General features: G+C 37.6%; 1 protein-coding gene and 1 long non-coding RNA gene across 9 annotated transcripts in view; both read right to left on the bottom strand.

Moving 5' to 3' along the window:
• Positions 1-16,366, bottom strand: part of kug (FAT atypical cadherin kugelei) — a 493,364-nt gene that overhangs the window by 142,468 nt on the left and 334,530 nt on the right. The gene's annotated exons all lie outside the window — the stretch shown is intronic.
• Positions 1-16,366, bottom strand: part of LOC147657147 (uncharacterized) — a 105,641-nt gene that overhangs the window by 27,914 nt on the left and 61,361 nt on the right. Inside the window, exon 3 of the long non-coding RNA XR_015292934.1 lies at positions 14,985-15,042. This is a non-coding gene — a long non-coding RNA (uncharacterized LOC147657147). The remainder of the gene's footprint in view (positions 1-14,984; positions 15,043-16,366) is intronic.

Raw genomic sequence — 16,366 nt, 5'->3', positions numbered from 1 at the left:
TTTAAAACAAAAGAAAGAATAAATCAAGTTTCCATCATGTTACAATTATACAAATGCGTTCCTTTGACGCAATAATTACCGATCCGTTCAATATAAACAAGCTATTTAATCAATCGATAATGACGGTCACGGTAAAAAGAACATTCGTTGACGGACACATTGTGTTCGCGTTCATAGTAAAAAAAAAAAAAAAAGAAAAAAAAAAACAGTGACAGCGAACGTATTCCGAAGGATTCAACAATATCGGTAATCAATGTTTTGTATCACACCGTTAACGTGTTGCAAACGAAACTGGGTTTTCCAATTAAAACTGGGAAAAAAAAAAAAAAAAAGGAAGAGAAACGAGGACCATTCGATGTAAATGAAAATGCATCAGCTGTCAAAAGGTAATGGTTTACAGGATTGTTTTTCCCTTTGTTGTGATACATTTAAAAAAAAAAATTGATCGATTTTGTTAATGCAAAATGTGGATCAATCAACGATTTCGTTTTTTCGCGACAAACTTTTCATCGACTCGATCGTCGAGATAAATTCCCTGATATCCATATCGAGAGTGAAGGAAAGGGAGACCAAGTATCAAAATCCTCGAATCTGAAACGACAGAAATATCGTTCGCGTCTCGCCACAGTAAACACGTAAGCGTGGTGTAACAAACTCGATGGCACCGCAAACGTTAGTTCACTGCTTGGTTTCCACTCGAGTGGACGACACGCCACGGACAAACCGTAATCCGAATGTACCTCGACAAACACCGTGGCTCGAGACGCCATCCCACAGGAATGGCTGCCGTTCGAACGCGGCGTTTCCACCATAAAGCAAAGTTTCGCTTATCCGGGATCATCGCCAGGCCTTGGTGGCCAAACGAGAGGAGAAAACGAACCGAGTGTGTACGGAGAGGCGGTCGAAAAGCGAGAATCCTCCATTTTGTTCGACGCTCTCTGCGCCACGAAATGGCGTCTACGCGGGCGACATCTGTTGTTATATATAAAAAAAAAAAAAAAAAAAAATAAAAATCTACATTATACTTGGATATATTTTTGATACAATTGTTCCCAAAATTCTTCCCAAATTTTTATCTTATCTTCGTATAGATTTAATTTGCACATCATTTTCGTAATATCATCAATGGATCATCGTTTGACGAGGGTTGTTCTGACGTTTCTGACCTGGCGAACATTTAACGAAGGCTACGGCATATAGATGTATATATATATCTATACCCGAATACGGCCAAAGACCACCTAGGTATAACAATTCAAACACACCACGGACCGTAACCGTTTCGAGGCAATAAACGAAATTTGGGTGGTTGGTTCGGATGGCGGCTCGCTTTGAAATTCTCATTCGATTCGGAAGCGTATATTTGAAGGACTAGTTAATGAACTTTTGTATTCTTCTTTTTTTCTTTCTTTTCTTCTTTTCTTCTCTACTCTTCCCTTTGCGGAAGGGAAACTATGGGCGTGAAGTCACGAACCACGCGAGTTTCGACCGAAAGAGGGGGGAGGGGGTTAAAGGAACTCGTTGACACACTGGAAGAGAAGATGAGAGAAAGAGAGAGGAAAACAGGAGGATTCCAGAGAGATTTGGCTTCCATCTGCGATCGTTGCGCGTTTAATTCGCGGTGAAGTGAGCTCGAGATAAAAGTGAAATGGGATGGAGATACGGGCGATGTTATTTAAGATCGTATCGTCGTGAGTTTTGTGGAGAATTGTGTGCAATAAGGGAGAGGGAGATTTCTTAGGATTTGATAGTTTGAAAGTTTCTATTATTATCTTTCCTTTTGTTCTTTTTATAGACAGTATTGTGAAAGTGTACGTGAGAGTGTACGTGAATACATATTTAACAATTGTAATAACTTTAATAAAAATATTACACTTTCAACTCACAACTTTCTTTTGTTAACGATTAAGAGCAATTAAAAAAAAAATCTCGAGATTGCGTTGCTATTTTTAAGTTTTTTAATTTAAAATTTAGGTCTCTTAGATATGAGTACGAGTAAACCTTTATTTATTTATTTTTTTTTTTTTTTCGACAATACTACGCAATTTATACATTTCCTTTATCATGCCAAACCGCAACGAGCATCACGAAATCACCTCGAACAACGAAGCATTATTATACCCAAGCAAGCGTTACACCGAATTTCCTCGTTTCCCAGGGATAATCAAATTCCTCTCTCACATTCGCAACAATCCTGCAAAATCGTTTAAACCGAAAAGTGCAACAAATTACGTCGAAACGATTCCCCATTGCCGTACTCCATCTTCCTTGCCGGCGAAAGGCACACGCATCCAAGGGTAATTCACCGTTGAATCCCTCGTCCCGCGAGGAACGTGGTCGGTTAACCGACGTTGTCATCGGCAACGTGGCGAAGATGGACGAGCATTTTTGCTCGAAGGACGACGTGATTATCGTCCTTGGAGGATAGACAGGTCGGGGGAAGGCGAAATTAATTTTTAACGTTTGCCAAACGGGCGAATTATTAGTTTCGGGCAAAATTCACTTCCCTAATAATGAATGAATTGCATTTTTCAACCTGTTTTCAACAGCGGGGAATCGAATTCGTTTATAAAATATTTTCTTTCTAAAAATACAACACAAATATTTATACGATAAATTTTTTGGTAGCCGTAAACAAATCATTGAATTTAATAATTAAGCTTCCATCGATAATTAATTTTGATAAAAAGGGTATAGATACACGAAAGAATTTAGTGTATCAAGAAAAAAAAGAAGCTTTTGTTTGGTAAATTGTTACCAAAAACAAATACGGTTAATTTACGAAAAGAATAAATAATTTTATTTATATTAATTCACGTAAAATACTCGAGTGCAATATAAAGTAGAAGCGACTGGAATCACAATATGCGCGGTTAACGGTTTTGCAGGTATTGTTTAAGAGTGGTTCGTTCCCCCTCTGAAGGGGGGGAGGGTAACCGAAAGGGAGCATATATCGCGTGCTGCATCAGCTCGGTAAATATTAGCCCGTCCTGGATATTACAATTCTGAAACTGGTTCAACGGGAACCAGTCGTTCCCCTTCATCCCTGGAAAACGAACGTACCGACGATTACGGAAGTTTGCAGAATATCTCTGTGAAAGATTTATCTGAATTCCAATTTTCTCTCTCTCTCTCTCTCTCTCTCTTCGTTTCAACGATAGATTAAAAAAATATCGACACGATCTTTTTCAAAAACGATTCTCTTAAAATATATTTTCTTTTGCATCGGAAATGTTACATCGCGTTTCGATCCAGTCTTCACCTTCTTCGAATGCCAAATGAACGAAATCCTTTCGATTACGAATGGATTAACCTTCCTCTAAATTCGATCACATCCAAAATTACATTTAGAGACAAGAAATTTTTGAAAATTTTTGAAAATGAGAAGGGGATCGAAACCCACCTCTATATGAAGCCACAGCTTCCATAGACGATCTTTACTTTGCAAAATTCGCGGTTATAAATTGAGCCGAGAATCCGATATCGTGGTATTTATAAAGCAAGGGGGTTAGAGTTTCAAAGCTCCTGCTGTTAAAGTGAAAGGTGCATCTTTGTGCTTGGAGGAGGAATACCCGACCTTGCAACGACGTTCTAAAATGCCGCTCTCTCTCTCTCTCTCTCTCTCTCTCTCTCTCTCTCTCTCTCTCTCCTCTCTGTCTGTTCACGTGGAGAAACGGCAAGGAAATCGGGAACGAAGTAACGAGGATGTTGTTCCGTACATTCGATCCACGGTTTATGAGGCGGGAATGGTGCTACGTAGTAAAATAAAGTTTCTTTGTAATTGAGGAAGCGCAATAATCAAGAGATATAAAGATACTTACGGGTTAATTGGACAGGAACTTACAATTTGTACGAAAAAAAAAAAAAAAAATTCTCTTCGCACATTCGATACTCGTATTTCTAATTAAATGTATATAGAAAAAGAGAGAGAGAGAGAGAGAGGATTATTCAGAATTTTTGGAGATTTTTAATTAAATATATATATGTATATATAAGGAGATGAAGGATTGAGTGTTACTGTTATATATTATGATAGATATATTTGTTGCAACAATGACACAATTCAAAATGATCGCGAAAAGCAACAACAATCATCGGTATAGAATAACTCAGTGATCCAAGCGTTGAGTATAGAATGACAAGTCTACCGATGCTTGTGAAACTTAAAAGAATCGAAGGGAAAAAGTAGTTTTTAACGGAAAGGAACGAGACACGCAGACATCTTAAGAACACGAATATTGAATGAATATTTTATTATATATATATATATTATTCAAAATAATATAAATTTTTAATATAAATGAATTACATGACACGAATAAATTCATATGACGAATTTAAAGAAACAATCGAAAAAAAATAGTTTTTAATAGAAATGGATAATATACACAATTTTGAAAATCTTGGAACCACGAATATTAAAATAACTCGAGCGATAACGTTCAAAAATAAATACTCTACTCATGTACTCGTGAATCTAAAGAATAATCGAAAAAGAAAAAAAAGTTTTCGATAGAAATAATAATATACAAATGTTTAGAGATCTCGATAACACGAATATCAAAATAATTCTTATCGACGCTTAAAATCAATACTCTACTCATATACGAATCTGAAGAATCAATAGAGAAAAAAAGATCTTAGAACCACGAATATTAAAATAACTCGAGCAATAATGTTCAAAAATGAATACTCTACTAACATCTAAAGAATTAATCGAGAAAGAAAAGAAAGTTTTCGAATATCAGAAGTAATAACAATAACATACAAAATGTTTAGAGATCTCGAGAGCACGAATATCAAAGTAATCCTTAGCTCGAAATGGGTATATTCCACTCATATACTCTTTACTCGATCGAGAAAAAACGAAAAAAAAAAAAAAAAAAAAGTTCCCGACACGCAAACGTTTAATGATCTGAAGGAAGCATAAGAAATAAGTCGAGCAACAACTCGATAATAATTCCGACGAATTCGAAGGAACGGAATTAAACGATCCGGATTGGAAGGCACGAAACCGCGTCGAGGCTGGGCGGAAATTGGGTCGGGGCTCCCGCGGGAATTTCAGATCTTATTATTACGGAATTGGAGCGGGCGGATATATGGAGGGACCGGTTCTCGAGATTTCCTTGGCAAATAAAAGGCAAATGGCGAACGGATCGGCGTAACACACACGTCCCCGGCTACCTTTATTACGCCCCTCCGCTGTGCTGTCACATTTAGATGGGCCGAGGATAATTAAACGCGGTGGATCCGCGATTTAAATCTCTCGCCTCGAGCGAGCCACCTGAGAGATCGTTCCTCCCCCTTTTATAATCCTCTTAGGAGGACTTTTTTTGCGATTGCGGGGGATATAACGCGGTTGTAAAGTGTTTGGAACGATCGAACCGGCTGAAACTGTTCGAATCCTCGTCGTCGTCTTTCGATCCATTTCTCCTGAAGAATTTAATACAGCGATGAGATTTCCATTCTTCGATCAATTTCGTATCGATTGAATCGAATGTTTGCAAGGATTTGAGAACGTTTACGATGTAATATTCCATCTATTTTAAATTTTAATTCCAATTAAATGTAAAACGTGTTACGCGTCTTGTGACACGTTTCGTTCATTCGTGAAACGTTAAGTGGAATAGCTGTGGAGTTTCGATATTTAAAGATTCTTTTTAGAAGTTTAAAATTTATTATTTAAATTGTGTATTAATATATAAAAAGTTTGAACGAGTTTGATCCACACAATCACCTATACGATACGAGGTTTGTTCAAGTCTATGTGGAAGCCTCGTTATAAGAGGAATTTCTGCATTTTTGATGTCGTATCGAGACGATATTTTCCAAAGTGCCGCGTTATAAGAGGATATCGAGTGCACATATTCTCTTAACTTCTTACCCTCTGTCAACAACTTTATTGTCTCAAAACGAGATTTCGGAAACTCGGTCGAAATTCACTCCCGCACCGATCCTAAAACTTTCAAGATGCTCCATAACGTAGGTAGCCAAAGTTTGGAAGCTTAATTTTGCTCTTCTTTTTACGATAGTTAGCTGGTATAAATCAGAGTTCGTAAGTCGGGATAAGAGGTATGCACCTGCGTGTACGATATTCCTTCCTTCGACGAAATTTGACAGTTTTCAGGGAGGAGAGTATCTTGGATTAAATAAGCGATTTTATTGAACCGTTGTATAAAGAGATACACTGAGGGACAACACACGTGCTGGCGTCTAATATTGACTTTTACGATATCTTTTGTCCAAAGAAGTACACCGAAGATCGCGAATATTTCATCGTTTCTGCTTCTTTCTTTCATGATCATTACTCACGCTTGTGATCCCTTTAAATTCGAAATCCGAGAATTGTAGGGTTTGAATGTTCAGTTTCCAGACTTGGATTGACGTGGAAAATGATTGTGATTACGTATTTTTGTGTTGAGAGATTCTTTCGAATCTAATCTAATTCATCAAAAGTAGAAAAAAAAATAAATAAATAAATAAGTAAAAATATCGAAAAAAAGACAGTTTTTGAAAATCTTACAAAACGAATAAAAGTTATTATAGTAAACTTGGAAGTTTCATATTACTATTTCCTTTTCCAAAATCGACGAAAATAAATCTTAATTAAAAGCAGATATTAAATTCCGATTTTCCATAACGGAAAATTTTCTGGAGACAGGGAAGTGAATCGAGTTCTGCCGTATATCTGAAAAAATTACATAATCGTGACATAAAAATCTTTACGGGAGGCAGTAAAAAGTCGAGTTCGTGAAACGATCGCGACAGAACAGGGCAACTAACCGCTTTTATTAAATCTCGAAGGATCGAGGAAATGGCGAAAGTTCGCCAGGATCGTGCTCGTATTTAACCCGCAGACTTGTTTCGAGGAATAAAGCCACAGATGGCGGCATACTTTCACCTCGGTATCAATTCGAGCTATCACAGCTCGAAGAATGAAAGATAACCGTATCGAATCTGATTGTAAATGCATCGACCTAATAACATCGAGTGTGTGTCGTCTGGCCGATGTTAATTTTATCGAGAATCTCTCCGTTGAACGTCACTCTTATTTGTCGTTTCATACCGTTCTCTCGATAGCGTCACTTCTAGCAACTTCGATTTCTCTATTCACGTTCGATGCGTTTATATTTTACGAGTGAAAATTTCGAACGATCGGCGTCCAGCTGCGGAAGCTATTCTTGAGAATTTTATGCGTCAAGTTGTAGAGTTTTCAAGAGGGATCTCTTGAAAGCTTATTTGGAGATCTAGGTATAAAAATTTAAGTACCGTTTTTATGCACATGATATATTGAATGTATCGATCGTTGTTCAAATATGAGGAATTTTATTAAAATTATTACTATAATTTATGCTCGACGAGAAACTTGAATTTTCACAACAGATTTTCCAATTTTTACTCTCTGAATCACCGATAAATACTTCTAGCAAAATTGTTAAAATATATTTAAACACAAGTCACGGATCGCTATAAGCAACACGTACATAACCTAAAATATCAACCATTATCCAAACACGAGTCTCGTATTTCTTCTTCGTCGCAAGACTTAAAATCTTCCCATTCCCGCAAAAAGCTCATTTCCTTAGTCAGCTCCATACTCGTTGTGCAACGTCATGCCGGAGGAACTCGTGGCGCCATCACGTTTAATACGCACTTAACTTTATGTGCGCCGTTGTTTCATGCGCCGTCATTAATTATCCGCAAAAAGTTTCAATCCAAAGGAAGTGGATAAGGTCTACTTTTGTCGGTCTGTCTCGACTTCCGGTCGATGCAGCCGGCGCGCCCTAACCTGTACAAACTCGTGACACTTTACTCGCGCTAGGCGAAAGATTAATGACACTTGCTTGGCTAACTCTGCCGTTGCATCCCATTAATACATTACACGATGCCCATCTCTCTCTCTCTCTCTCTCTCTCTCTCTCTCTCTCTCTCTTTCTCGCGCTTCTCGACCATTGACATCAGTCGACTCATCGTCGGCATTGTCGTCGTTCAGAAACGAGTAGATGTCGCTCTCGGAGAATCGACGTTCGAGACGCTCTTCTCGCGCGTTATATCTCGTAAATTTCATTCCATGGCCAATCAACGAGCCAAGTCGAATCGAACGACGACGTTTCTCGACACCAGGCGTCGCCTCTCTCGGCGTTTCCTTCTGCTTAATCTCGTTAAGTCGACTGACTGTGTTAATTGCTCTTTGCGAATTACTTGTGTTCCACGACGTGTTTCTAAGACATCCGTTCCGAACGATGTTTCTTGTTGGCCTAGCTTCCGTGCAATTGAAACATCCTCTTTTCTCAAAGGAGGAGACGATTGAAATACGATATGACGCTTAGTTTTACGAGTGTGAAAATGGATGACGAAAACAATTGGAAAAAGAAACAATAGTTGAAATTAGGAATACTTCACTTTACGCGATTTGCCAAGATATGTATTTTTGAGATATAAAAGATATTTTATTCCTAAATATATTGTAGAAAAGATAAAATTTGAAATTCAGACTAGATCAACATAACCTAATGCAATCTTGTATGCAATCTAACTTTCATTTTCTTTACGTCTAATCATCAAATAAATTCGTGCACGTATCATTATGAAATTAACCTCGCATATTGTCCAATTGAAGATCTTTGACGGGTGAAATATCATCGGTTGCCCAACATCGTCTTTCAAACGGAGCAGCAAATGTCAATTCCTGCGGAAAGGTTCATCGTGCATCCGACTGCAACGGCACGAAATTGCGACGTATCTGTCTCCGAGGACCAAGCTCGGGAACAATGCGACGATCACGCATCAATTTGCTCGTGCAACCGTTTCGAATAACCCCCTTACGCCGCGTACAGAATCGGCAACTAATCCAGCATTGTGTGTTGAGCATGATGCGATTATCGCGTTATATCATGGGGGAACTGTGTCGAGCTGTGAAAGCGTCGTTGAGCCTTCGGCCAGAACTACGCGGTTCAAAAATGAGCTGTAAGCCAAACTTTCATCCAAGTAATGTTTATCTAGTCTATAAACGAAATCCAATATTTTTAGAGGTTTCAATTTTCAATGTAATAATAAAGAAATACAGCGTGCAACAAATTGTGATATTGTTCGTTAATCGTTCTATTTCTGGCTTCGTAAAAGTGAATTCGAGGTTAGGGCTTTTCTGTGTTTGTGTTATACGTCGAACGGTTTGCAGTAAATTTGTTGTTGTAAAGAAATACAACGCGCAAATTATGATTTTGTTGGATGTTATTCGTTAATTTTTGATTAAGTTTCATTTGTAAGAATTTGAGGTTAGGATTTTTCCGTCTTCGTATTATACGAGGAGACGCGAATGGTGTCGAAACATTTCTTGTTTATTATAATTCGGAATTGGTATCATGTAAATTCTAGAGTAACGGAATTCTAAAAAGAAAAAGCAACGTTCTCCTTAAGGCGTATTTCTCTGTGCACATATTCGTGCGAAGTTAGACTCTTGTTCTGTGTCAAAATTATATTCTTACGTGCATGCAGTTAGAAAACAGGGTAACGGTTCGTTGAAATCTTACGTGTAAGAATGCGGTCTAAGCTTGCGAAAAATGTACCTTTAAGGCATATTTCTACAAGTGTAGCGTACAACGTTGCGACGCACCGAGAATGGAATGCACGTTATTCTGGATCAAAATCTCGTACGTGCAACTGACAAAGACAGGGTGAGGAGGATTCATACGTTAATATATATTTTACATGGTGCATTACGTACACATGGGAACGAGACCTAAAGATTTCTACGAGAAGAGTAGCCGGGTGCAACTCATTTTTTGCGCGTGTTATCGTAACGAGTTCCCAGTTGAGATTATGTGGCGGAACAAAGTTGCAGAAGCAAATATGTATACGCTTTAATATCCGTATTTATCAATACTCTTTTATAATTTATGCGTGGTGGTGCGTATGATGCGTTTCGATAAAAGCGTAAGAAGTATTTGATTATTTATCATTTCCAAGAAATGGATTTATACGTACGTTTTAAACGCGGAATGCGGTATCATCACACGCGTTCATAAAACTTGGAGAGCAAGGTGCTTTTAGATCTGGGAGCGGCTTTCGAATTACGATTTCTATCTTTATTCCCTCCCCATACCAGGATACCATAAAATACCAGCCTAATTAAATATCGAAATTGTTTTAATCCCACGGATGAGACAATCTCGAAGGAATTCCAACCGTAAAATCTCGCCAGTTAAGAAACCTTCTTAAACCTTTCAAAAAAGAAAAACAATGAAATCTAAAAATACGTGGAAAGAAATCTCCATGACGAATCGTCTGTCCAAACACACACGTATCCTTATCCAATATCGTTCGGTCGGATACGAGTTTGTTCGAATGTTACCCGACTCGAGGCGAATTCACTTCCTGTTACCACGCCATCGTTCGCCACGTTGCTTTTCATTAGGCACACTTTCTTGCACTCGCGCAACCCCTGGAGAGAGAGAGAGAGAGGCGCCTCGATTGGCGCCGATTGTCACCGCGTCGACGGCGGACGATGATCGATGAATTTCCACCGCTCGATGGATTTCTCGACTTCTCCCGCGAGAGAAATCGATAACGGAGCGCCCTCTCCCCTCGCCCGCGCCTGCTCGCGATTCATCGCGCGTCCAAAGTAATTTCATTCGAAAGTTCGTGTCGGGTAGGGGTCAGCCACGATTCTCGTGAATTTCAATGAAACTCGTTAGAAGTGTTCCGCTTCCGCGGTCTCGCTGTTTGGTCCATTTATAGGATCGTTAAGGTGTATAACGGGGCCATGACGAATGAAATTTTCGAAACTTGCCATCATTCTGATGATAATGATAACAATAATAATAATAATAAGTGAGCTGCGTAAAAAAAGAAACTTCAACGAGCATCATCGAGCCCCTGTACTCCAATGGAAAACCGCCATTTTAAATTTTGACCGATGGCGGCACCGTTTTCGAAGAAGATGAATACTAATCGATCTATGCCATTGTTTGGAACGATTCTTGAAGATTAGATTTGTCGAACTGGTAAATTTTGAAAGGGAAAGTAATTTTATTTTTTACTTCGTCGTGTATAAAGAGACGAGAGCTGAAAAAGTATCCGCATGTAGAGAGAGAGAGAGAGAGAGAGAGAAAGGCAGGCTACGATATCAATATCGAGCCAGAGGTCCTCGAGAGCCGTTTTTAGAGCTTGAAAAACTGAGCCTCCACATATTTTTCGCAATGTCGGTTTCGCCGGGGAAAACGTGGTTCGGGCAGGAAATTGAGCACGAGAATGCTCGTCGGATACGCGTCGAGGCTGGTCTCTTTGTAGCCGTTTCGTTTCATATCAAACCCATCGTACACACCCGTCCTCCTTTATGGATGTAGGACGCCTACACTTCTCGTTTCCTATGCGAAGTTTAAGATTCGCGCAAGGCAACAGGAAATTAATAACAGTTATCGTGATTATCGATAATCGAGGAATTCGTCGAAGAGAACTAATTACGCCTGTAATCTTCTTCGTTTCTTCTCGAAGGGAAAAACGTTTGTTTTTAATCCGGTTTACTTAAGATTTTTTTTAATGAATTTGCGACCACACTGTTCTCACGATCGAAGAAACAATTCTTATTTTAATGCGATGCAAGAAGATTGTAAGAAATTCATTCTTAATCGACCACAATTTACTTAGAGTGGTTTAACTGGGTTAAACAATTATCCAAAATATTTAAAAAAGTATATATTACTATTATTATCATGATCCAATGTTACATCGAGCAATCAACAATCCAATCGTTTGCCTTCTCCTTTCAAATTTATTTCAAGGATAAAATATTCCGCGTTTATCGCGATCCAAACCGAAGAAGTGAAATCAATTCTTTTCTCCGGGAGAATATTCCTCCTCGGAGCAAGGAGGAAACGTTGGAGGAAGAGCGTGATTTGTTTCACGAGAATCGATTCGATATCTCTGCCGCGCGATTCTTACGCTGATACACAATACACGGCCCGATCACGGCGCATATTTCCCAAGTGCCTGCAGGCTTTCGAGAGACACCGATAGCTGTCGACGAAAGCGCTCCCTGTTCCTCTTCCTCCTTTCCCTTCCTTTCCTCCTATCTTTATCTCTCGAAACTCGAAATCCTTTTCCCCATTTCCTTCTTCTCTCTTTTGTTTTTCCTATTTCTTTTTTCTCAATCTCCTTTTCTTACTTACAACTATCCCCCTCTCCTTCTCTCAACTTTCTTTATCTTTCCGCTTATTGCTCGTACTTTTGCTCCTTTCTTTTCCACGTACACGCATTCCTCTCAAGTGAAATTCTAACTTCTGAAGATCGTTCAGACGCTCTTGGATATCGCGACACCTGCAACTACAATTCGTGCAACTTTCGCGATCTTTTGGAATCTCGAATACTCGAATAAAAATTCGATCGTCTACTGGTTTCATGAATATTCGTGGATACGTATCTAAAATATCTAAAATTTTAATTTCAAAGAGGATAATTTTAAACAACAGTTTGGAAAAAATAGATCAACTTTTATTACGAAATAATTAGTCCATTCGAACGAGTCATTGTTCATTTACGTTCATTTCAGATTCATTCGGGTTGCAAAATTAATGGGAAATTATTATACCTGGAAAATGGCAACACGCGTTGTACGTCATCTAGAAGCTAACCGTTTTAACATTCTAACAGTGTGATTTTATATTCATCCTGTTATAAGTAGTAAATCGTTAGGCAGGTTGTAACATCACACGGGGCAATAAAGTTACTTTACTTGCCTATTAATTATTCGGTGCACTATAACTTAGTTCCGTACACGTACACATTCTTGTGCACCTTCACCGTTTCCTGCTTACGAATTAACGAAGAATTACACGTAAGAGCAGAAATTTCATAACTTTGCCAGCTGAATAGAATCTCAACTATCCAGAATTCAGAAGATTAAACGAAACCAAGGAAGAGGTTTTTAACTTTTCAAAAATTCTCCTTCTTCTCAATGGAAAATATCAAAAAAAAAAAAAAATTAAATACAATATAACTATAATATAAATAGGATATATTTATTTCTCGATATAAATATTAATGAAAATTTATCGAAGCGATCTATTCTCGAGCCTATTAGTCGCGCAGGCTCATTTCGAGTATGCAAATCTTTCCACGTACCGGGTGTTTCAAAATTATCATAAAATTTTAACAAAATCGTATATCAGCCTCGCTGATTTTTTTAATACAATAACGAAACATCGAATCAAAAGGAATCCATCCTCCCTGTATTTCAATCCCTTCCTCGACCTTTCTCGAAGTTTCTAGAAAAATTTCGCTCCTCTTCCACAAACTGGAACTCCGAGCAAAAACAAGCCGATAATCTCGAAACACTCTGTAGACCAATTTCAAACTCCATTCCAGAGAAAGCCACTGTTTAAAGGGTTCGCGTGACCATGGAAAAGTACGGGCTCTTAAACAAAGCAGTTTCTCGAAACGGTCCCCGTTTTACGTTTTTCACTTCGACCCGCGAAGCGAAGAACCGAGCCGGTTGTTTCACCATCCCTTAAAACATCTTTTCAACCGAGCATGGAAAAGAAACGGGGCGTTATTTACGGAGCTGTTCCCCCTCCATCGCCCACCGATGCCCAACTAACCATAATAATCAGCCACCGACTGTTCCAGCTTCCCGGTAAACCATGCCGTTTTTACCTTAATTATCGTTTTAACAGTCGTCCCGCTGGATCTCGCGCCATTCGGCCTCCCCGCAAAAATTCCATCTGCCCGCAATTTGAACGAGAAGTCGAGCACGACGCGGTTCGACTGGATGGATGGATTGGGCGGATTGGGACTCGTAATCGACCTTATCCTGTAACCATCGTTGGGAACGAGGATCATCGAGAATATATATTTATGGGATAGTGGTTGGAAATTATACCGCGGTTTTAAGGTAAAAGTGTAATTAATATAGGATGGATGCGACGGAATTAAAAAATAGTAGCGTGCAATGGATATTGCACGTGATTAACATATAAATGTGATTTCGTAACGGCTGATTACGCGGTAAAGAAACGATAGCGTTGGGGTAAATTGGGATTGAACTGCGACCACCCGTGGTTTGAGCAGTTGCGAAATAACAATATACGGGGAATGTATTTGATCTGTTATGAATTCTTGTTGAGTTTTAGTAAAAGGATGTTTTAGTAAAGGAAATTTGTATTTTTAATACATGCGTAATAGTGAAAATTGATCCAGGCAAGGATCGTTCTTTTTCAATGTGTATTTATTATTAAAAATCAAGATGTTATTTATCCAAGAATATATTCTATTGAAATTTTGTGTTTTGGTAAAAGAAAGAGTAAAAGAGTAATTAAAAAATAATTTTCAAAATACATTTTATCCAAATCTATCATTAAAAATCCTTGCATCCAAGATGTCATTTATCCAAGAATATATTGAAATTTTGGTAAAAGAAAGAATAAAAGAGTAATTAAAAAATAATTCTCAAAATACATTCTATCCAAAATTATCATTAAAAATGCATCAAATGTTATTTATTCCAAGAATATATTCGATTTATTGGTATGATTACGTGAACGAATCCTTTTGTGTTTAAGTAAAAGTAATATTCAAAATATATATTCCATCCAAATTTATCGTATAAAAATCAGGATATTATTTATAAATATCGGGGAAAGGTGCAACATTAAATCAATGTTAACATTCGAATCAAGCAAAAGCATGAGAACCACGTTCGCGATCGCCATAAAGGAATATATATCATTTAAGCAGAAAGATATTACCGCGCCTAACATGTGGATGATATAGCGGGTGCCCATGAATTTCAATCGAATATGGGAAACGAAATACACGTTGAACAGCGCCATCTATCAGAAACAAATTTCGAAAGATGAATTCGACAAAAATGTTCGAAAAAAAGAATTGAATTCCAATTCCAAGTTTTAACTAATACTTTTACGAATATTAAACGATCAAAAGTGGGTAAATAAATGAGATCAGAGGAAACTTGGAATCCTTGGACTCACCCAGTTCTTCCCCAGTTGTTTTTCAACACCGATTGGTTTCGATCTCTACGATTCTTACCTGTAAACAGAGAGAGAATCGATTTAATTAGTTCAATTCGATTCGTTAAATATAAATTTGGCAGATATTAATTGCGATTTGACGAGGATGAAATATTAGACTTTATTTAATTTTGAATAATAGTTTGGTATCGTTTAATTAATTGATTTCTTGCGGTGTTAAATATTCACACGTAATGCAGGATGAAATTTGGAAACGGATGGAAAATGCGTTTTGTTAATTTACCGAATATTAATTGTGTTTGTGATATAATAATGGTTTGATCGGCGTTTGATGAATTAATTGCGTCAAATATTGTAATGAAATATGCAATATCGCAAAGTGTTTTCTATCGATTTGATAAATATTAATCTTATTCGTAACGATAATAAATGACGAGATATATTCTGACATTTATAAATAATTTAGTGGTGGCAAAAGATTCTTTTTCTCGTATAAACACCTTTTCACGCGTTGTTTAAAAAAGTCTCTTTAGAATAATCAACTAGCCAGGCGAGAAATGGGCCGCAACGAGATCTTTTTACATCAAGACGCTTCCGTGCAAAGCATGAAAAGGATAAATAGAGTGATTTTAATGGGTAAAAAATTCTACAAAATACAACAAAAACAATGTAAATAGAATTCACGCCTCTACCATTCATATCATTAACCCTGCTATGGGCGACTATAGTCGCTCCACTCAAAGAATTGTGAGATGTTGCTGACTCGAGCACCATGCACATTTTTGGAGAAATCGCTCGTAGAGAAAGGGTTAATAAATTATATAATATTTACAGCATTAAACGATTAGACAAGGTGACTTCTTTTTATCGATAATTTTGTTTAGTAATAAATTTTATTAATCTCTACGATATCGATATAAAGCGTTAAATTCTTGAAACATATTTCTGAAAAACATTTTAATCAATGATGGAACATTTTAATCAAGAATGGCAATGTGCACAGAAGAAGAATTCTTTTCATCTTTGCTCGTGCAAGCATGAAGAATTTTACATTACTTATTAACGAAGTGTTATCTCATATATTTTTTTCAATGAAATAAAAGAAAGAATGGAATCATGCATCATCAAAATCCAAAGAATTTGTTCCCACGATTGCACCCAAACAGCTCGCAATGTAAAAGTATGATCTACAACATATATAAATATCTTGTTTTTATCCTCCAATTTTTCTTCCAATAAACACTGTCGAAGCAACTCGAGGTGAGGCCGCTTTCTCCATCTTTCTCGAGCACATTTTTGGTGCAAAAATAAAACGACGAACAATGCAATTTCTTAAAAGCATTGACAAAAATTCCATCCAAACTCGAACTATTCTCGTTAAG

The sequence above is a fragment of the Apis florea genome, unplaced genomic scaffold (assembly GCF_048593485.1).
Source record: "Apis florea isolate Af1SG1 unplaced genomic scaffold, ASM4859348v1 contig_3203_pilon, whole genome shotgun sequence".
In the NCBI taxonomy this organism is placed as follows: domain Eukaryota; kingdom Metazoa; phylum Arthropoda; class Insecta; order Hymenoptera; family Apidae; genus Apis; species Apis florea.
Note: the sequence above shows the minus strand (reverse complement) of the source record. Positions and strands in the feature narration are given on the sequence as shown.